The sequence below is a fragment of the Tamandua tetradactyla genome, chromosome 10 (assembly GCF_023851605.1).
Source record: "Tamandua tetradactyla isolate mTamTet1 chromosome 10, mTamTet1.pri, whole genome shotgun sequence".
In the NCBI taxonomy this organism is placed as follows: domain Eukaryota; kingdom Metazoa; phylum Chordata; class Mammalia; order Pilosa; family Myrmecophagidae; genus Tamandua; species Tamandua tetradactyla.
In genome coordinates, this window is record NC_135336.1 from 70,311,849 (window position 1) to 70,334,807 (window position 22,959).

A 22,959-nucleotide genomic window follows, 5' to 3' on the forward strand; every position below is an offset into this window, starting at 1 on the left:
TTTCTGCATTTATTTATTATTCCTATTATTATTATTATTTTACACATGGACAGGCTCCAGGAAATGAACCCGGGTCTCTGACATGGCAGGCGAGAATTCTGCCACTGAGTCACTGCTGCACAGCCCTGCATTTATTTTATATAAGAACTGTTTAAAATGTTTAGCTGAATCTCTACAATTACCAAACCAACATATTCTGAAGATAGCGTATATAAACTATGACAATTGATCTAAATCACCTGCTCGTGTAATCATGCTCTTTACTCATTTTATAATCACCTTATTGAGTGTGATAGTTAGATTCAGTTGTCAACTTGGCCAGGTGAGCATACCTAGTCTTGTTGCTGTGGACATAAGCCAACGGTCCGTGAACCTCATCTGTTGCCAATTACATCTGCAGTCAGCTAGGAGGCGTGTCTGCTGCAATGAGTGACGTTTGACTTAATTGGCTGGTGCTTAAATGAGAGATCGCAATGTAGCACAGCTAAGCAGCTCGGCATTCCTCATCTCAGCACTTGCAGCTCAGCTCAGGCCTTTGGTGATGCAGAAAGAAGTCACCCCGGGGAAGTTGTTGGAACCCAGGGACCTGGAGAGAACACCAGCAGAGACCATCTTGTGCCTTCCACGTAAGAAAGAACCTCAGTGGAAAGTTAGCTGCCTTTCCTCTGAAGAACCAACAAAAATAAATCCCCTTTTATTAAAAGCCAATCCGTCTCTGGTGTGTTGCATTCCGGCAGCTAGCAAACTAGAACACTGAGGAAATACAGTTTACAGCTATGCCCACATAATCTACATTAAAGGGGCCAGAACATTTTTTTCTCAATCTATAGATTTTAATTTCAAACAATTTCCTTTTTCCCTCTCCCTCTCTCCTCCATCTCTCTTTATCCTCCCTCTTCCTTTTTTCCATCTTTCCTTCCTTGTTTCCCTTGAGAGGTATAAGAAAAATATAAACAAATAAAAAAAAAAGAGAAGAATATCTGTACAGGAAAATATGTCAGTTGAGAGGAAAAGGCAAGAAAATGAGCTATATGAGAAAACAACGGACTATAAGAGAGAGGTGATTGGGTTAAAAATCACAGTCATTTAGTTACAAGGGGAAATTCCTGGGAAAAGCCTATGTAAATCAGGGGATAACAGTAGGTAATTTCATTTTTACATCCCCTGCCTCAGTAACATATTCATATGTCACAATGATATCACAGGAAAAAGATGAATATAGAGAAAGGAATTTGGAGTTGTATTTGATGTCCAGCTACATGATCTTATATAGAGGACCATCATAAAAACAGTCCTAATTAATTAATTAATGACCTAATTAATGAATGCTTAGTATATGTCATAAATAAAAAGAGCTAGATCTGAGCCTACAGGTATTTGAACAGGCCTGGCAATTTCTGAAGTGTCACAGCCAGTGGCCTAGAGGGTCTGTTGATCTGAGTTGGTTTGCTTGGCAGCAAAGAGCATCTATGGAGGTTTGCAGGTGGAAGAGGAGCTTGTAGAAGAGAAAAGAGAATGGTAAGACAAGGTGCTCTCTTGGATGGGTATGGGACGGCAGAATGCCATCTTAGGGGCTTTTGTCAAAAGCTCAAGATTCCAGGGAATTTCTGGGAAAAAGAGGGCACAGGATGTAATGTTTGGGTGCTGAGTAACCAAGTGGGACAACAAAGATTTGGTGGTAGGGGTGGCTTTCTCCCCATGAGAAGTGCCTTTGGATCAGTCAGTATTGTATGGAACACTGTATGTCTTCTCTGTCAGGAAGCCAAAACATTAAGAGATTGACACCTTGGCACACATGGCAGATTTGCTGTGTGCTCAGTAATGGGGTGGAGGAACCCACCTGGATTGTTCAATGGTGAATATTGAAAGAGAGTTGGAAGCCTTGTCTTCCAGAAATACTCAGAAATTACTAGGTTGCATGGTAATTTGAGGGGGAACTAAGGGCTACAAGGTAGAAAAGAAATGAGTTGTTCTTATTATTCGTGATAGTATTTATAGCAACTGGCTGGTTAGGACTTTGGAAACTTGGGTTATGCACCTTAAAGCTTCTAAGGAAGTCATAATTTTCCAGTTTTATACATGAGAAAACCAAGGTTCTAAAAGTGCAACTGGCACAAGGCACGTAGATAGAAAATGGCAAAGTTCAGTTCACTCAGTTCTATGCTCATGTCTTTCCATTATGTTTTCACTTCCAATTAATTACTTGGAAGTAAATTGACTATGCTTTGTTAATTTGTAAATTGAGGATTGACAGGCTTGGAAAATGATATCTTAGATTCTTGCAAGATAGTAAGTGTATAAAAAAATTTTGATGGAAACTTAAAAAAGAAAAAATTTGTGATGTGTGCAACTGTTTAGATATCAAATATTTGATTTATTTTACATTTATCTTCGCGGTGCTAAGGACACCTAAGATAGGGGTTTTCTTGTATGGAACATTCAAATAATCTGTTTAGCTTATAAAATATAAATGTTTAGAACCACCTATCAAAATTCCAATTCAGAAGGAACTGAAGCAGGATCTGTGCCTTTTAACAAGCTTCGGAGAGGGTTAGGATGATATTGAAGGATTAAAAACCACAGAACTAAAGAAATAATCTGAATGAAAATGGCTCCCAACATTGGCCCAAGTTAAAGTTTTACTGAACATTCCTAGATTTGTTATATATCCAGTGTCAAAGACATAAAATTGTTCATATGAAAATACAATTATAAATAGAAATTTAAAGAAGCTGCTAGTTCTCTGGCAAACGATATAAATTTTGTCATATAGAGGAGCTTTTATTTTGAAATAGTATCAAACTTACAGGACAGTTGTAAAAATAATACAAACTCCATACAGAGACTCCAACATTTGCCATGCCTCCAGATACTGACCCACCCGATTTGAATATCTTGCCAACTTTGCTGTTTCATTCTATGTATGTATGTATGTGTGTGCGTGTGTATGTGTTTATGTATCTGCTTTCTGAACATTTGAGAGCAGTTTACACTCATCATATTGCTTGAACATGTGATACTTCCATGTACATTTACGAAAAACAAGGACACCCACTTATGTAATCACGTTAAGTGCAGTTATCAAGGTCAAGAAATTTAACATTGATGTAAGACTTCCATTCTTCATTCCATTTTTTTTCCTTATGCCCCAATATCCTTTGTGACTTTCTCCTCCATTCTTGGATCCTACCTAATGTCATGTACCTCAGTTGTGATTATCTCTTTAGTATCTTTAATTCTATTTTAAATTATAGAAACATTTATTTAACATACATCTTCTTTTCTCATCTCAGCCCAAGCATACCATTCGTTTCCTGAGGTTAATCATATCACAGTGTTGCAGTACCCTTATCAGCAAGCTTACCAGAACTCTCCATTCACCAAACAAAGAAACTGTGTACTCATTTTGCATTAACTGCCCTTTGCCTCTGCCCCCTTCCCCCTGGGAACCTGTACTCTAGTTTGCATATTGTCAGGTATTTTCTTTGTGGTTACCATGGGGCTTCAATTTAACATCTTAAAACTATAATAATCTCATTTGCTTTGATACCCATTTAACTTCGATAGAATACGTAAACTATATTCCTGTCCCTCTCCGTCCCCCACCTTTTTGTAGTTCTTGTCACAAATTACACGCTCATACTTTATGAGTCTAAAACCATTCATTTATCATTACATTTTACACATTTGCCTTTAATATCCGGTAGGAAATTAAATGTGGAGTTACAAATAAAAGGTAAATAGTTTTGGTATCTATATTCACTCATGTCATTATTTTTATCAGAGATCTTTATTTCTTCATGTGACGTCAGTCAATTCTAGTACCTTTTTCTTTCAACCTGAAACTTCCTTTCAACATTTCTTATAGGGCTCATCTAGCAGAGTGAGCGCCTTCAGCTTTTTATCTGAGAAGATCCTAATTCCTCCCGTACTTTTTCAAACAGTCTTTATTAAGAAATATAAATACATACCAAAAAATCAATAATTTTCAAAGTACATTGTAACATATAGTTGTAGAACAGATTTCAGAGATTAGTGTGGGTTACTATTCCACAATTTTAAGTTTTTCTTTCTAACATTGATATAAGACACTAGAGACTAAAAGAAATATCAATATAATGATTCAGCAGTCATACCCATTTGTCAAATCCTGTCTTCTGTGTTATAATTCCTCCTTCTCCTTTGATCCTTTTCTCACTCTTTAGGTCCATTTGGGCTCTGCCCTTTCTAACTTTTTCATGTTGGAAATGGGTGTTAATAATATGGGAGAGGGTGATTGAATTAGCTGATATTCTTGGAGAGGCTGGACCCTCTGAGTTTCAGGATTTATCTAGCCTAGGAATCAATCTGGAGGTTGCAGGTTTCTGGAAAGTAATCTTAGTGTGGGAAACTTTTATAGAATCTCAGAGAGAGCCCTAGGTGTTCTTTCGGGTTAACAGGAATGATTTTGGTTGGGGGTTGGCAAAGCATGGTAATTACCAATATCTAGCTAAAGCTTGCATAAGATTAGCCTCCAGTATAGCCTCTCAGCTCAATTTGAACTCCGTTTGCCACTCATACCTTATTTGGTACATTTCTTTTCCTCCTTTTGGTCAGGAAGGCATTGTTAATCCCAAAGTGCCAGGGCCTGGCTCATCCCCGGGAGTCATGTCCCACATTGCCAGGGAGACCTTCACCCCTGAATGTCATGTCCTACCTAGGTTGGAGGGTAATGATTTTCCTTGCAGAGTTGGCTTAGAGAAAGAGGCCATACCTAAGCAACAAAAGAGACTTTCTGGAAGTACCTCTTAGGCATAACTATAGATAGGCTTAGGTTCTCTGCTACATAAATAAGTTTCACAAGAGCAAGCCTCAAGATTAACGGCTTGGATTATTGACTTGTCCTCTTTCATCTTAGGAAAACATTTTGCCAGATTCAGAATTCTTGGTTAGCAATTTTTTTTGCTCTCAGCACTTTAAATGACTTCCCACTGCCTTCTAGCAACCATGGTTTCTGATGAAAACTCATCTCCTGATCTTACTATGGCTCCCGTGTATATGACATGCTGCTTATCTCTTGCAGCTTTCAGAATTTTCTCTTTATCTGTGGCATTTGACAGTTTGCTTATCACATGGTTCATTGTGGGTCTGTTTGGGCTTATCCAGCTCGGAGTTGGTTGAGCCTCTTGGATGTGTATATTCATGTCTCTTATTAAATTTGAGACGCTTTCAGCCACTAGTTCTACGAACATTCCCTCTGCTCCTTGTTCTCTTTCTTCTCCTTCTCGGACTCCCAGATGTGCTCATCGGCATACTCGATGTTGTCCCAACGTTTCCGCAGGTTCTGTTCACTTTTCTTCATTCTTTCTTCTTTCTGCTAGATTGGATAATTTCAATTTTCTTATCTTCATGTACTCTCATTCTTTATTCTGCTAGTTCCCATATGCTGTGGAATCTCTCTAGGGAATTTTTAATTTCTGATACTGTGGTGTTCAGCTCTGTTTCGTTTCTTTTTCACAATTTCCTTCTCTCGATTGATATTCTCTTTACATTCATCTATCATTTTCCTGATTTCCTTTACTTCTTTGTCTATGTTTACCTATTGCTTTTTAAATATATATTTAGGACCATTTTTTTAAAAAAGTCTTTTTCTGGAACCTCCCAGCTCTGAACCTCCTCATTGTGGTTTCTAATGCTTTAATTGCCTCCTTTGCTTGGGCCATTGCTTCCTGTTTCTTTATATGTTGTTTTTTTTTTAACCTTTTTTGAAACATGGACATTTTAATATTTTCAGGTGCTATTGTTGGAATTTAGACTCTGAAGTGTCTGTTTCTTATATCCAGCTAATTTCATGACAGAGCTTTCCTTGAATGCCAGGAGCCAATCGAAAAGAAAGAGGAGGAGGAGGAGAGAACAAAACACTTCTCCCACTCTTTGCAGATTGAACTGAGGGAGTGCTTTCCTCCAGAGCTTATCCATACAGCAAGTTAAGAGAAAAAAATTCTCTCAGTTTTCTGCACATGTGTCTTGTCTTGGGTATGGATATGTGGCCCTAGGAATTCCCCTGGTTACACAGATCTGAATATTCTTTTTCCCTAGGAAACAGTGTCCTTACCATCACAGGCACTGCACTTGATGTCCTATAGCCAGCAGCCCGTCGCCCCTGGCAGCCCTTTGACTGCTGCCTTCTACATGCAGGACAAGTTCTGGGACAGCAAGTCCCTCAGGCCACCATCAGACTGATTGGGCCAGACCAACATGCTTCCCAGATACGCTCAGTGGTTACTGTATTCACTTCAGAAGAGTGACTGGGAATTTTCACTGGGAGCATGGCTGGTCTACATTGAGCTAATGAGGGGTAGGAGAGACCAGAGAGGGTGACATGGGAGCCTACTGTTTTTAAGTGTCCTTTTCCTTGATTTGGGGCTCACCTTGTACTGTAATCCTTTAGCTGTTTTCTGGAGCTTTTAGAAAGAGGTTTCTGCAAGTTCTTACTGGCTATCCAAAGTTTCTGTGGGGAGATTGAGTCATGAAGCCTCTTGCTTTGTCATTTCTACACATTCAGAAGGAGTTCTGATTGTGATAAGATCTGACAAGTCACAATATTTAATTTTGTTTTCTTAGCTATCTATCCTTGCTCCCAAGAATGTCCTGATTATTTTATATTTGTAGAATGTAAATAGTGATACTTTTGGGGGGATATTGAAAGGCAAATATAATAAAAGTATTTAAATGGACTTCTTAAGTTATGAAGTTCTATGGCAATGCATAAACCAACAGAAATTGTATCACCTTTAAACCTTAGACAGCTGTTTATGTCTCTTTAATTCACAGGGACCCTATGTTCTAGTTTGCTAGCTGCCAGAATGCAATATACCAGAAATGGAACGGCTTTTAAAAAGGGGAATTTAATAAGTTTCTGATTTACAGTTCCAAGGCTGAGAAATTGTCCCAGTTAAAACAAATCTACAGAAATGTCCACTCAAAGGCATCCATCCACTGAGCGATACCTTGGCTCATGAAGGCCGATGAAGTTCAGGTTTTCTCTCTCAAGTGAGAAGGCACATGGCAAACACGGTCAGAGCTTCTCTCTCATCTGGAAGGGCACATGGCGAACACGGCATCATCTGCTAGCTTTCTCTCCTGGCTTCCTGCTTCATGAAGCTCCCCGGGAGGCATTTTCCTTCTTCATCTCCAAAGGTCACTGGCTGGTGGACTCTGCTTCTCGTGGCTATGTCATTCTGCTTAGCTCTCTCTGAGTCTCTTTCTCCAGAATATTTCCTCTTTTATAGGACTCCAGTAAACCAATCAAGACCCACCCAAATTGGTAGAGACATGTCGTCACCTAATCCAGTTTAACAACCACTCTTGACTAAATCACATTGTCCAGGGAGACGATCCAATCACAGTTTCAAACATACAGTATTGAATAGGGATTATTCTACCCTTATGAAATGGTATTTTGATTAAAACATGGCTTTTCTAGGAGGCATACTTCCTTTCAAACCAGCACACCCTATAAAAGTTGGCTTCATATGGGTGTAAGTTTTCTCCATCAAGTACTACATTTCTTTTTTTTTCTCTCTCTCTCTCATTCACTTAATCTTAACTTTTGGATATAGTTACTTCAAACAAGTTACATAATGTGGAAATTTTAAATACATTTTTAATTGCAACTCTTATTGGAGACTATATATATATATATATAAGTTTTTGGCAATTTGTCAAATATGTTTTATTATTATTATTATTTTGTATGCTGTTTGGTGGGGATCACATTTCATTCTTTTTCCATGTGACTATCCCGTTATTGCAGCAGCACTTTTTGATTTTTCTTTTTCATTTTTGGGAAGTGCACAGACCAGGAATACCCCCTGGTCTCCCACATAGCAGGTGAAAATTCTACCACTGAACTACCCTTGCACCCCAGGCTGTATTTTAATTTACATGCTATATACGTAATTATGCATGCATATATATAAATGTGTACCTATATATGTGTGTGTATATATACATATGTATAAAGGTATGTAGAGAAAAACTCAACATATTGCTGTAAATTAAAATGTTTAGAAAATGATCATCAACCACCACCACCAAAAAATATGAAAAGGCAATTCCACTATAATCACTCTTAAATTTGTTGTTAGTATTCAGCTATGTCCTATATTTGTATCCATTCTTGTCTTGCCTTTTGGAATGCATTATAATATATAATATATATATATATATATATATATACACACACATAGGTAAAAATATACAAAATTTATGTGGCATTCTAAGTGTTGATTTTGCATCTTAATCTATAAAATTTTACCCTCATAAATGTCAAATTTATGAGAAAAAGCCAATAGTAATTTTTGAATAATGTTCATCTATGTAGCTGGCCAAGTGGGGTAATTTTTAATTTTGTCTCTCTAATATACTCAGAAAATTATGCTAAATATTAATTCCTCCTAACATTTCCTGAAAAGTAAAGTATATAAGCTAAACTATTAATGAATTATTTCTAGAAAATTATGAGAAATATGCAGTGAAAAATAGTCATTGAAGTTTCTTCAACTAGAGATTTCTGATTTAATTTTCTGGTAATTTCCTTCATATCTGTAAATTAACCCTTTCCTCTTGACAATTTCACATAAATCCAAATAAAAAATAAAGCTTTGATGAAGAAACAGAGTGAAATATTTTCCTAAGGCTTTTTTTTTTAATGATTTACAATTCACTGTTTATTTAAATCCAGGATATGAACAACAAATGTTCATATGAACCTTTCATATAAAAGTATAAGTTAGTGCATCCGGCTGGAATGCACCTGCATCATTAGTTTCTAATGTGAGAAACCTCATTTGTCAATTCTCTGCAAAAGAAAACTACCTTTGAGCACTGTCTGTGAAGACTATTTTTATTCTGACCCCTCTGCTATGCACACAAATGGTGTCACTTTGGCACTCATTGAACCAGACACTAAACTGGTCTTCCACAATGGGTCTGAAATCAATAACTAATTTTGAAAACTGATTAGTTTGCACCAGAGTCGTAGACAGTTCCGAATTTTGCCAGAGGACATAATCAGCCAGTAAATGGAGATACTAGTGCACTAGTACTAGATTGGTAATATGGCCCAAATCTTCCATAAACTCTTTCAACAAAGGGCGATTGGAGTCTTTATAAGCAACTTTACTTGCAAATTAAACTTTTTTTTTGATGTTGAAATAAAGCTTAGTTTTATTATGCTACATAGCTGGTTAATAAGAGTTGTTTGTAAATGAATTCTAATAAAGCAAGCGAGCTCAGCCTTGGGTGACCATTAAAGAGCCACAGACATTTTTATCTATCTTGGCTGGTGGTGAATTCCAGATGTTTCCAACATGAAAAATGTTATGTTCTAACAGTTAATGTTGTATTGCTAGCCATTCAGAAGATGTATCTTCCTATTAGATGGGCATGTTGCTATGGAGATAACTGTAAAAGTCTGACGTAGAAGAGGTGGGGAAAGAATTGTTTCAAAGCAAGGGAGACTATCAATTATGTCAATGATTGAAAAGGCAGCAAAAAAGTAAACATTTTATCCACAGCTCATTCCAGAAAACACATATGAATATATGATGCACATAAAGTATTTTGTTTTTGCCTCTTTCATTGGTTTCATTTCATCTTTATCATTTGACCATGTGGACAAAACATGACTACTTGGTAATGACATGAACTGGCACTAAACATGAATGCACAGCTTTCAAAATCATTCCAAATTCATAAATTATAGCTTGGCAATTGCCACATGTTAAGACTGGGATAGAATGCAGCTTCAGAAGGTTGTTGGAAAATATGCACTTCTTAAAACTCTGAGACAGTAGGAAATTCACAAGCAAAGTAAATCCACAAGCTAGTGATACGAAGCTAGATATAACAATGCACTCCAGATTAAATTACTACAACCCAGGTGCATCATTTGGATTGGAATTTTAAATGTGTATGATCAGTACAATTTGATGCCTTAACTTGAGCTAAGAAAGGAAGAGCTGACAGAAGAAAAAAAAAACTATGCTATGAGCAGAGGTTATTTTGTTTCTATTTCATTTTTTATTCTCTGGAAATCTGAAATGGGTTTAATATGTGGTGCATAAATACTTAAAAACAGTCTATAATCCAGAATCTCATGCAATCGACATTCATTCACTCAAGAGAAAAAAAGGTTGAGAAGGCAAGATAAGTGGCATTTTTATTTCATTGCAGTGAAGAAAGTATCTTTTAATTCTCTTATTTTTTTCATAGCAAATATTTCCCACATGAAGGACAGCTATTAGAAAGAAAGGAGAAAAGGAGTAGAAATAAAAGGGAGATAGAACTCCTTCATTGGGATTCAGCGTTGCTCAGAGGACTTCCACCTGGATAAACCCCACTCTTTCACCTAATCTGTGGTCATGAATACAACATTCATGGTTCATTTCAGATTCATCTAGGGTTAAATGATATTACTTTGTTAACCAAAATAGCTGATTCCATCAGTGGTAGTAGAGACCTATTTTGATTAGCTACTGTTGACACTTTGTGAATTAGTTGGAAAAACTCAGATATTTTTTATCTAAATATTACAGAAACATTCTCTGTTCTGGCAAAAGATCTAAGAGCTATTCTAATTTTTAATTACTTTTAAAACTGGAAAAATAATTTTGACAAAACAGTGGCAAAGCAAGGATTCAGAGTTATAGGAAAAAGTATGTCTGGGAGCTAAACTGGATTTTCTTTTTAAAAGAGAATTTTGGAAGCAAAATGCATATAATAATCAAATTAAAATCCTATTCAAATAAATTCTTCCGCCATTGATCGGAAATGAATTTTGATTTCTATTACTGGGAATAAAATCATAGTAACCGACTAAAACATCTCAATAGTTTCCTATTATCAACATTTTGCCACAAGATGATATATTTAGGTTCAGGTTCTAAGCACAGGTATGCTGAAACTCCCGATTCACAACAAAGGCCTGGTTTTTATTTTCAGGGCATGCTAGTTAATCTTTCTGAGCCTCATTTATTAAAAACCTGTAACATAGGAATTATATGAGTGAGTTATTAAGATTTTGTTAGACAAACCTCTCACAACCCTCCTTTGTATGTCAAACTTGCTTGATCATAAGAATCTTGAGTTGTGCTTGCTGAAAATGCAAAATATTCAGTGTTCATTTGGGGGTTTTGATTCAATGGATCTGTGGTTGGGTGTGGGACCGTATTTTTAACAAACTCCATGCTGTGGTTATAAGCAAATATGGGAAATAATAACTGAATGCATATTGGGTGTGAATAGGTCTCCATCTCTCTCTTTCTCATTACCCTTCTATTTCCTTCCTTGGAACAATAATTCGATAGATTTTTATGATTTCCAATGAAAAATTTCAACATGGTGATACACTAAACTAATTTTGTTTTTTTTTTTGGGGGGGGTGCATGGTCTGGGAATTGAACCTGGGTCTCCCGCATGAAAGGTGAGCATTCTACCACTGAACCACCTGTGCACCCTGCACTAAGCTAACTTTTAAAAGATGCTTTAATGTAAAGGCAATTGAAAGTCTCAGTATTAAAATAAATGTTAAATGCATAGTTAAGACTGAATTAAGTATATATTCTAAACTTACATATATAGTTGAATATTGCTGGCTTATATGGGAAATTATTACTGCAGTTAAGTGAGAGTATTAGAACATGATGGCCATATTTTGATGCATCAAATTTTCCTGAGTATGTCCATGGAAATTGGGATTTTATGCTTGCTGTCTGTATTGGAAAGGCAAAAGATTGTAATTAAAGTAGTATCTCTCTCTGCTCAGATTTTAAAGATCATTTGCATCATTTTGTTGCCGTCTCATGGTAGTAAAATGTTCTGGGAATCATGGGAAATTCATTTCCACCTAACAGCAGAATGCTGGGATAAGCAGAAACCTCAAGGCATTGTTTATTCTCATCATCTTTTTTTTTTTTTTTTCCTGGGTCATCATTTTGGACAGAATCTTCCTCAGTTTGTAGTCATGAGTGCAAGTTATTCTGCTCCCATATGTAGACATAGATACGGTGTTACATAGGATGAGGGAAATGTATACTATTCAGTTATGGGCAACTAAATAGATTAGATATTTGAACTGAAATAAAGTGAGAAAATATATTCAGAGGACTGCTTGCATGCTAAGATTATATGAAATGATTAACAAACTATACTTGAATAGAAGTCATGGTTTATTAGGCGCTATTTCAATAGCCCTTTCTTAAAATATTGGCAGAAGTTTTTGAAACAAATTAGTGGCTGTTGAAAACCTATTGGGACATTTAAATCTGCCCTTCTCTGTAGGGCACATTGGTAGGTAAATTTCCCTATGCCTCGGCCCCTAGGTTTATGCTTTATATATTGGAAGAAATGTGGTTTCAAAGTTGATAAACATTTCCAATTTAATTCTGCTGCCTAAATATTTACTCTGTTGAATAAATAAACGAATCAGTTGGGACTTGTAAATGTCAAGTCACTGAATTTTCTTTCACTCCATTGTAAGTCACTCAGCACATGTAACTGAATAGATATTTGAGAATGAAAGACAGTCAAGGTTAAAGTTACAGTTATAAGCTGTTTAAAAATTTCCCTCTAGTAAAGGAACACTTGTGTACAGACTTCCTTTGGTAGAACAGATGATGCCAACCTTTAAACACAAAATGGCAACACACGAAAAATTAAGTAGCACATGGTCTTTTACGTTGACCTACTGAGATCAAGGTGTGTGGGAGTATGTGTGTGTGTGTGTTTATGTGTGTGCTCCTAGCACCTTCCCTCCTTATAACTAACCCTATTCTCTATTGGACTTCATATAGAATGAATCTTGGTGTATCTTGTTCTTGCCCAACTGGAAATATAGATCAAAAGGACCACTTTGCTCTACAGTGTGATGACATAAAAGAAACTCTATTTGATGCCAAGCCATCTTGCATGGCTCGGTTATAAGTTCCTCTGTGGAATGAATACCCTGGCTAGCCCTACTCTGGGCATAACAGCAACTAGTAAGGATGGTAAGAGCCACCCCTAGCTTTTCCGAATGGCCCCTACCATTTCTCCAAACAGCCTCATACTTGCATGCCACACAACTTACTAGTAAAGCTTGCATCTCCATGTGGTTTGGATGATAAGCAGCCACATTCAGCTTCTCTAAGTGTCCCTTGCTGCTTCTGCTTTTCACGCCAGTATAGCTTGAAACTTCCAATTCCCTGTATCCATGGGAAAGCCCTCCCTTGGATTACAATAAAGGCAAGAGCCTGAGACCCACATGTGCTTCTTTTCCACCCCCTCCTCCAAGTAGGGCAGGTTAGGGGAGCCCATTGGGCCCCTCTGCTGCCCTCACTCTCCCCTCTTCCCCTCAAGAGCCTTTGATATATCAAAGCTGTCCTTCCACGCATTCTTGGCTCCCCGGTTATCAGTGTTTATGCCTCATCTCCCAAAGAACTTCCACATAGCATCCCAACAAGCTCATTCTGAAGTGGAATTCAACATTCTACTGGGGGAAGGACGCTTGTTGAATTGCATGCATATAACATTACATGACTACCAGTAAGATGCTTGTGTCCTAGAATATACAGAGATTTGCAGACATTTTGGTCCTTGTCATTTAGGAAAAATTAACTTTGAGTTAAATGTCCTCAAATCCTGTTTCCTCTTTAAAGCTTCCTAAGCACTCTAAGATAAAATTGGCATATCCTATCCTTTTCTTGCAATTACAAAACACACTTATCTCTTCACTGAGCTCCTTCATCTATGTGCGTCAGAGTAATCTAGGAGAGAGCAAGTTTGCTTGACAGCAAGAATAATATCAGTTTCTTTCAAACTAATTTTTTTTTATCTTGAAGATGGATGGAATTCACAAGTAGCAGACAGCTGAAGTTAGCCTCAATCTTCACAAACTGTTGTCTAGTGACATAAAATGTGTTTTTCAAAAGATGAAGAGATTCTAATTCAAAATCAACTTGTGAAAACATTTGTATTTAATTTTCTACTTAAAAGTTGTTAAAGTTTTAGCATTAGTACACGGTCACAATTTTTGTCAGAATGGTAAGGGATGGCACATTTTTCTACAGGTTTAATGATGAATACTGTCAAAAGTCCCTGGTGTTTAATTGCATGAAAATACCAGAATTAAGCATTGCCATTTGGCAGAGGTTTATGCAACGTGTGCGAATTTTAGTCATTAAATTAAAAAACTGACATCTGTACAAAGTTAAAACAGAATCTGAAAATTCTGTTTAATTAAAATTCTTCCTGCCAGCTTTTTCAAGAAGGTGGCTCCAAAAGTGATGAAAGAAGGCCTGCCCTTCCCAAAACCAAAACCAAAGCAAAAGCTTTGACAGGCCAAGAGGGCAGTGGTGAAAGATCCACAAATACACATGCACTCACATGCAGAAGATCCCCATGTCACCCATGGGGCTCAAGAAGCTGTATCTCTGAAGATAGCCCAAATATAGTTGGCAGAGGGCACCCAGGAGAAACAAGCTTGATCACTATTCCATTATCAAGTTCCCCCTGTGTACTGAGTCAGCTATGGAGAAGATTAAAGACAGCACTCTTGTGTTCAATGTGGGTGTCAAGGCTAACAAGCACCAGATCAAACAAACTCTGAAGAGCTCTCTGACATTCCCTGGCCAAGGTCAACAGTCTTAACAGGCCTGATGGAGAGAAGAAGCTTATGACATCAAAGCTCTTAACTATATTGCTTTGGTCATTGCCAGCAAAACTGGGATCATCTAAACTGAGTCCACCCAGCTGAAACTGCTGGGACAGAAGCAAATGCATTCTATGAATTGCATCATCATTTATTATTATGAATATAACTACTGAATGTTTTATATAAAAATATATACATAAACACAAATGTCCTAAATATATATATGAGAGAATTATACCAGATAATTTCATGGTTGGAAAGAAGTTTATTTCACAAGTTTAGATGTAAAAGTAAGCTATAATAAGAGAAATGTTTTACAATGACCCAATGCAGAATTATTTATATCCATTGACAATCAATAACCAAGAGACTTAAAAGTATTAGTAGACATGGTCATTTATAACACAAGCTGAGCTTCCAGAGAATTTTACCTACTATGTGATGGGAGGTCTGCTGAAACTCATCAATCTCACTGGCTATTGACATATCCTTAGGCATAGTCCAATATTTTCCTAGATTATTGTTATCAAAGGGTGGTCCATGATCCACTGCCCTGATGAGACGAATACAGGAATCAAGAGTAAGTGTTGAGAAACATTCACAGAAATTGAAATGTCTGTGAACACCTAACACAGAATCATTTTTTCCCAATAGTTCATTTTTATTTTATTGTACGAAAGAACTAATCTGTGATGGATTATAAATAACAATAATTAAACTTTTGTTACAGCTAGCTTGAGAATGAGAATCACTGCCTTAGAAAATGAGGGTTGTGTGTGTAAGTGTGCTATTCACATGGGAACTGTTACTTGCAAAGTGATTAAATAACAGAAGCTCTAATTAGATTCTGTTAGAGAAAGAAGAAGACTGGCTCCCTTATTGAGTAGGAGGTAAAGGTTCTACTGTGGAAAGGATGGAGAATCATCAATTACTATTTTCTTATGTCTGTGAAAGATCATAATCTTCAAAATGAACACTGTGGAACAAATATCAATAGAAGGGATTTTAATCATCAAGTAGTAAAGAAATTTTAAAGAGAGCACCTACTAGTGTAAATTCATTCACTTCTCTTAGCCTCTGTGACTTGCATTCCAAGATACTTAAAAGGTGAGGGATTTTGGAGAATTCATAATTTAAAGAGGTATGCTGAAAATGTATGTGCCATTTTAATTTTATAAAGTGGAAGAAAATTGGTTTAGATAATTAGACTGAAATGGTTTATGAACTTATTGAGGAGCCAATGATTACTATGTCCCAGCATGACTCACTAAGAATAAGTGATTACAGCATCTCTTTTCCTTCTCTACAGTGTTATTAGACAGTTTGTGTACAAAAATGGAGATCATACAGTACAGCAGGAATCTTGTTTTTGCTGAAATAGTATTTTTTATTCTGGGAATGGACTCAAATCTTCTTTTGGGGGTGTTCCCTTCTTACACATTTTGGGGAGGTACCAATTACTTTCTTTGAAGGAATAGTTTTATTCATACCCAATAATGTCCTATTGAGCCTTATCATTATCTCTTTAATTTCTCTAAACTATATGTCCAAACATATATGCAATATAAATGTTCCCATCCCAACCCTTTCCAATCGATAGAATTAATCACATTCAAAATGTTGCAGTATCACCATCCATTATTAGGACCTTCCTTTCACCCCACAAAGAAACCGTACACTCATTTTGATCTTTATTGATTTCAGCCAATTGTCTAGCGTCCTTTCCTTTCAACGTGCAAAACTCTCTTTTAAAGTCTCTAACTTTGTTTCTCTGGGAGTGTCTTAATTACTGCATCTTAAAAAAAATTGGTTAAATATCTTCACACACTGCGCAATCCATCCAAAATATACAATCAATGATTCAGAATATCATCACAAGTTTATCACATAGCTGTGTATTCATCACCATGATCATTTTTTGACATTTGCATTACTCCAGAAAAATAAATGAAAAGAAAAATTCCATACATCTTACCCTTATCCTTCCCTCTTATTGACCACTAGTCTTCTGATCTACCCGGTTTTAAGAATTACAGTAGAAACAGGTTAACTCAGACAGTGTAGTACTGACAGACACATATCAGTGAAACGAAACAAGACATCCAGAATAGATCCATATAAACATGGAAGGTGTCTTTTTTTGCTTTCTGCAATAGTTATATAGTCATTATCAATGATCAGGACTACTGGATTACAGTTCAACAACTTCAAGTATTTCATTTTGGCTTTTCTAAAACACCAGACACTAAAAAGAAATAAATATATTTCTTTATTACTGAATATATAATATGATTTATTAACTATATATTACTGATTAATATATAATTAGTCAGTAGTCACAGTCATTTGTAAAGTCCTAATTTCTCAGTTACACCTCCTTCTCCTCATTTGATCTTTCTCTCAATCTTCAGAGATAGCTGGGCAAAGACCATTTTAACTTCTTCGTGCTGGAAAGGAATGTTGACCTTCTAGGGTAGAGGAATGAACCTGTGTTTTGTTCTTGTAGAGACTGCTACCTCTGGGTTTCAGGACTTATCTGGCCTAGGATCGATCTGGAGGCGTTAAGTTTCTGAAAAAATAAACTTACCCCCTCAAAATTGTATAGATACTTAGATAGAGCCCCAGGTGCTCCCTAGGGCTTTCATGAATACTGTTGGTTGGGGCACAGCATACTGTCATAATTTGAAATATTTGGCTAACACTTGCATGAGAGTAACCTCCAGAATAACCTCTTGACCTTATTTGAAATCTCTGAGTCACTGAAACTTTATTTAGTTTCGTTTCTTTCCCCCCTTTTCAATCCCATGATGCCAGGGTCAGGCTCATCCCTGAGGGTCATGTCCCACATCCCCAGGGAGACTTATATCCCTGGGTTAATTACTACTTCATTTTTGAAAGGCAGTTTTGTCAGATACAGATTTCTTAGTTGGCAAATTTGCTTTCAGTACATTAAATACATTTTCCTACTGCCTTCTGGCTTCCATCGTTTCTGAGAAATCAGCACTTACCCTTATCGGGGCTTTCCTATATACGACTTGCTGCTTCTGTTTTGCAGCTTGAAGAATTCACTCTTAATCTTTTGCATTTGACAGTATGATTATACTATATTATACTATAGCACAGTGTGGGTCTCTGTGGATTTCTCCTGTTTGTAATTTGCTGACCATCTGGTATGTATATATTCAAGTCTTTCATTAAATTTGGAAAGTTTTCCGTCACTATTTCTTTGAATATTCTCTCTGGTCCTTTCTCTTTTTCTTCTCCTTCCAGGACCCCCATAATTTGTATTTTGTTACACTTGATGGTGTCCCACCATTTCCTCAGGTTCTGTTCACTTTTCTTCATTCTTTCCTCTTTCTGCTTCTCATACTGGATTATCTCAATTTTTATATTCAAGTCTTTATATTCAAAGTCTCTGTTCTTCTTTCTGCAAGCTCCCATCTGCTGTTGAGCAACTCTGGAGAATTTTTAAATTTTGTTACTGTGGTCTTCAGCTGTGCTTGGTTCCTTTTTTAAAGCTCTAACTCTCCATTGATATTTTCTTGGTGTTCATCTAGGTTTCCCTGATTTCCTTTAGGTCTTTTACATATTTTCTTTGATCTCTTTGAGCATAGTTTAAAAAAGTCTTTGTCTGAGCATGTCCTGGGTCTGCTCCTCTTCACTGATTCTTCCTAGTGCTTTAATTATCTCCTCTCCTGTGTCATCACTTCCTGCTTCCTGTATGTTTTGCAATCTTTTGCTGAAACTTGGACATTTTGATATGTTATCGTGTTATCACTGGAATTTAGACTCTGAGGATTCTGTTCTTTAAGATTTTATCCAGCTACTGTTATGACAGAACTTTTCTTGAATGCCAAGAGTCCAAAAAATATTTTAAAAAAATAAATAAAAAAGACAAAGCAGAAGAAAATGAAAAAAGAAAAGAAAACTTTTCTATTCTTTGCAGATTGACCTGTGTTGAGTACTTTCCTTCAGGCTTATCCACATGTGTTGGTTAAATTCGTGTCAACTTGGCCACATTATGATGTTCAGTTGTTTGGTTAAGCAAACATTGGCCTGATTGTTACAGTGAGAATATTCTGTTGACTTAAATCATCAGTAAGTTGATTGCACCTATGGCAGATTACATCTACGGCAACCGAGGAGATTGCCTTCAACAGTGAGAGACGAACGTCTCATCAAATCAGTTGAGTTGAAGGCTTTAAAAGGAGAAGTGATGAATTCAGTAGTCAGAAGAGGGAACTTCCATCACTACCTCAGCCAGCCAGCTTCTTCTGGGAAATGCATCAAAAACCTTCACCAAAGTTACCAGTGTGCAGCCTGTCCTGTGGAATTTGGTCTTGACCATTCCCTAATTCACATGAGAAAAATCCTTATACAGATTTCATAATATTTACTGATATGTTCCGTTGGATCTGTTTTCTTAGAGAACTCTGATTAATACGCCATGCAATGATTTTGGACAGTAGCTCCTGGTCAAACCTTAGAGACCACCCTTGCCCTTTCTATTTGAATCTCTTGTTTGGGGTAAGCATGTGTGGTCCTAGGAATTCCCTATTCACACTGACAGGAATATCCTCTCCTCTGTAGAAATCATTTTCCTTTTGGTCTGGGCACTACACTCTATCTCCTATGCCATCAGTCCCTTGCCCCAGGCAGCCACTTCACTGCTCTCCCACTTAAGAGAGCTTGGGCCACCTTCTACAAGGTGTGACAAGTTCTGGGAAAGCAAGCCCCTCAAGGCCACCACCAAACAGGCTGGGCCATGCATGCATGCTCCCAGTATGGGCATGAGGACTATTCTGACCTCTCTGGAACGGGAACTAGGATTCCAAGTGGAGCTGGCGAGGGCATAGAGAAGGTGACATGAGATCTTACCCTTTTAAATGGACTTTTTCTTGATTCAGTGCTTACCCTGTTACTGAAATCCTTTGTTTCCTGGAGCCTTTAAAAATATATTTCTGCCAATCGTTGCTTATTGTTCAAAAGTACTGCGGAAGCAATTCTTGTGTTTTAACAACGACATGGGGAGGAGAAGCAAGGTATTGGGGTATTGGGACCCACAATTTGGGGTGTCTAACCAAGTTGGCCCCATTAAAGTTAGGGCCCTTGAAGGACAGCACTCTCAGTAAAAAGCACAGGAGATGCAGATACCGGCCACTAACAGTTGGAAACAGGTGGGAAGTCGTTTAGACTTGGCCCAGTCTCTGGACTGAAAAGGAAAGGCTGTCTGGGGATTTATATTATATTTCTGCCCTCGTTCTAGTCTGGAGTTTAAATTTTCTTTTCCTGCGGCAACCAGAAGTCTCCAAGTAATTGAATTAACCTAATCTTTCCTCCTTGTTAGCACTGAGCTAGAGATGAGGTTGGTACAGAAGGAGAAAATTTGAATTCTCTGGAAGAATTCACATTTAACCTAGTGATGAATGATTCTTATAAATCACAACACACAATCCAAAATTGCAAAACACTTGGGACACACATATGATTAGGAGCCAGATACAAATTTGGGTCCTCAAGGACTTCAGATATAGAAATGATGTGACACAGATTATAAACTTGGTGCATTTGTAATATTTAGGCGCATACAAGAAGGGGGATTAAAAAAAACTTAAAGCAAGCAAAAATTATCATTAAAACCTGAATGGATTGGTTAAACAGCAGATTAAACATGACCAATAAGGAATGTTGTGACTTAGAAGATTTAAAGTAATTACTCAGACTGCAGCACAGATTGTTATAAAATATAAAAGCAAGGATAAAAGGAGGGGGGAAAGGCCTAATTTATATCTAAGTAGTATGCCAGATTGAGAAAAGAGTGAAGAAGAAGAAATATAATATTAGAGAATTTCCAGAACTGAAGAAAGACATGAATCTTTAGATTCAGGAAACAAAACAAATCTTAATCAGCAAAAGTAAAAACAAATCCACACCTTGAGACACCAAAGTCAGACTGCAGGTCAGCACACTAATAAATGAGAAAGGAAAAAGAAAATTCCCCTCAAGAATGAAAATTATATTGTCTATTCACTTTTCAACATGAGCAGTGAAGTCAGAAGTTGACCTAAATTTATGTTCAGCTAAATTTTCATTCCAGAATGAGGGATAAATAGATTTTCAATAATCTGAAACTGAAATAGCTAACCATCCATAGACACTAAGTAAAAGAAATCCTAAACTACGCACTTCCAAAACAAAGGAAAATTATCCTATAAGGAAGAGCTGAGCTATAACAAATAATAGTAAACATGGGAAACACGGGAAAATAAAAACCAACATCAACTATAAAGCCATTACAACAGTTTTCAGTCTTGGGAGGTAGAAATCCTAATAGAACAACAACAAAAAACTTAAAAATAGGACAAGATTAACTTGAAGATAAGAGGGAACATTTGATTAAGTAATAATTTTGTTAGTATGGAAGTTATAATTTTGGGAAATCACTAATATAATAGGCATAGGATATATAACTTTCAACCCAGTATATGAAAAAAAGGATGACATAAACTGAAATTGTTGAATGGTGGTTATGCTGGAAGAAAACAGTAGGATACTGATCTTGACAGGCAAAAGTGATAAGCTGAGCTGAATTAACACGATGGAATCCCTCCCTCTTTCCCACTTTCTCTTCCCTCTCCTTCTCCCTTTCTCTTCATTTGGTGCATTAAGGATATTCTAAAAGAAAATGCACTTCCTTTGAAGCATCATTCATAGACTGAATGACTGCTTATAAGTGTTCTTATAGAAAGCATCCAGGAGCATTAGATACATTTTAGTTTTATAATACTGCTTCTAAAGAGATACCACTCTGATGCTAATGTAAATATGATTTTACCCGTTTTCTGAAACAGTGAAGAACATTTACGAACCTACAAAAGATATGGAAATTTTCATCCTATGATAATTTTGAATAAGGAAAAGTTTCCAAAATCTGCTTCTGGTCAAGATGGACTAATAAGAACTGGATGGATCCTCCCACCTGAAATGACTAAACCACCAGACTAAATACATGAAACAATGATTTCTAAGACATTGGCCACAAGGCAGTCAAAGACCATAATTCCTGAAGTGAAAAACAACAGAATAAGTCCTGTAATTGCTCCATATACTGCCTGGGGAGAGTTTCCAGGCTGTGGCACAAGGAGGAGGAACCAGGTGGAATCCAGGAGTCTCTTTGAAATGAGGAGCAGCAGCTGGGAGTCTAAGGAGACCAAGTGCCTAGGGTTCAAAGAAAAGGATTCTAGAGAGTAAAGAACTGCACAGAGAGTTTGGGAATTCTGCAGAGGATTTTCTTCAAGTATTCAGCTGAGTCACGATTAATGCATGTGTGCGAGCCAACTATACAGAGTTGGAGAAAGAACCACCTAATAAAGCTGGAGGGAAAAATCCTGGGAGCTCACAGAAGGCCAGGAATAGTTATTCATTCAGCCAACCAAGGTGGAAATCTTTATACTTTAAGTAGCAATTGGTAGTGTACTCAGAAGAATTTTGCTTCACTAGGGCAATAATTAGCTCTAGACTAAACTCTGTGCTAGTCTTGCCTAACGAAGCTTACAAACAAAAGCAGAAAAGATTAAACTACTGCCAAGTTACCTAACTATGTCTTAATACACAGTTTGAAAATATTTATAGGAATGAAAAATATCCAGAACTTAACAAGGTGAAATTAACAATATATAGCATCCGATAAAAAACACTACCGGACATGCAAAGAAGTAGGAATATACAATCCTTAATGGACAAACACACGCAAAAATCAACCAATCAATATCAACCCAGAAATGCTACAGAAGACAGACTTAGTAGATGAAATATTAGTAATAATAACTGTATTCCATACATTCTGGAAACCCAGAGGATGACTGAATGAACACTCTAAGTATACAGGCACCAAAGCTATATTTAAAAAACAAGCAAGCCACTTATAGAGATCGAAACTACAGAGTCTGATATGGGATTAATGGCAGATAAGATGTTACAGAAGAAAAGATTAGTGACCTTGAATACATAGCAATAAAAAATTGTTTAAAATTAAACACAGAAAAAAGACTGGAAAACATTCCACTAACATCAGTGAGCTTGGAATAAGTCCACATGGCCTGAAATATGTGTAATTAGAATTTCTCAAGGAAAGGGGTTAAGTGTGGGAGGGAAGGCAAAATAAGTATTTAAAGAAATAATGGCCCAAAAAAGTTTCCAAATTTGATGAAAATTATAAGACCACAGAGCCAAGAGCTCGAAGGACCCCAAGCATTTATTCACAGCCAACAAAAGCCCTAATTTGT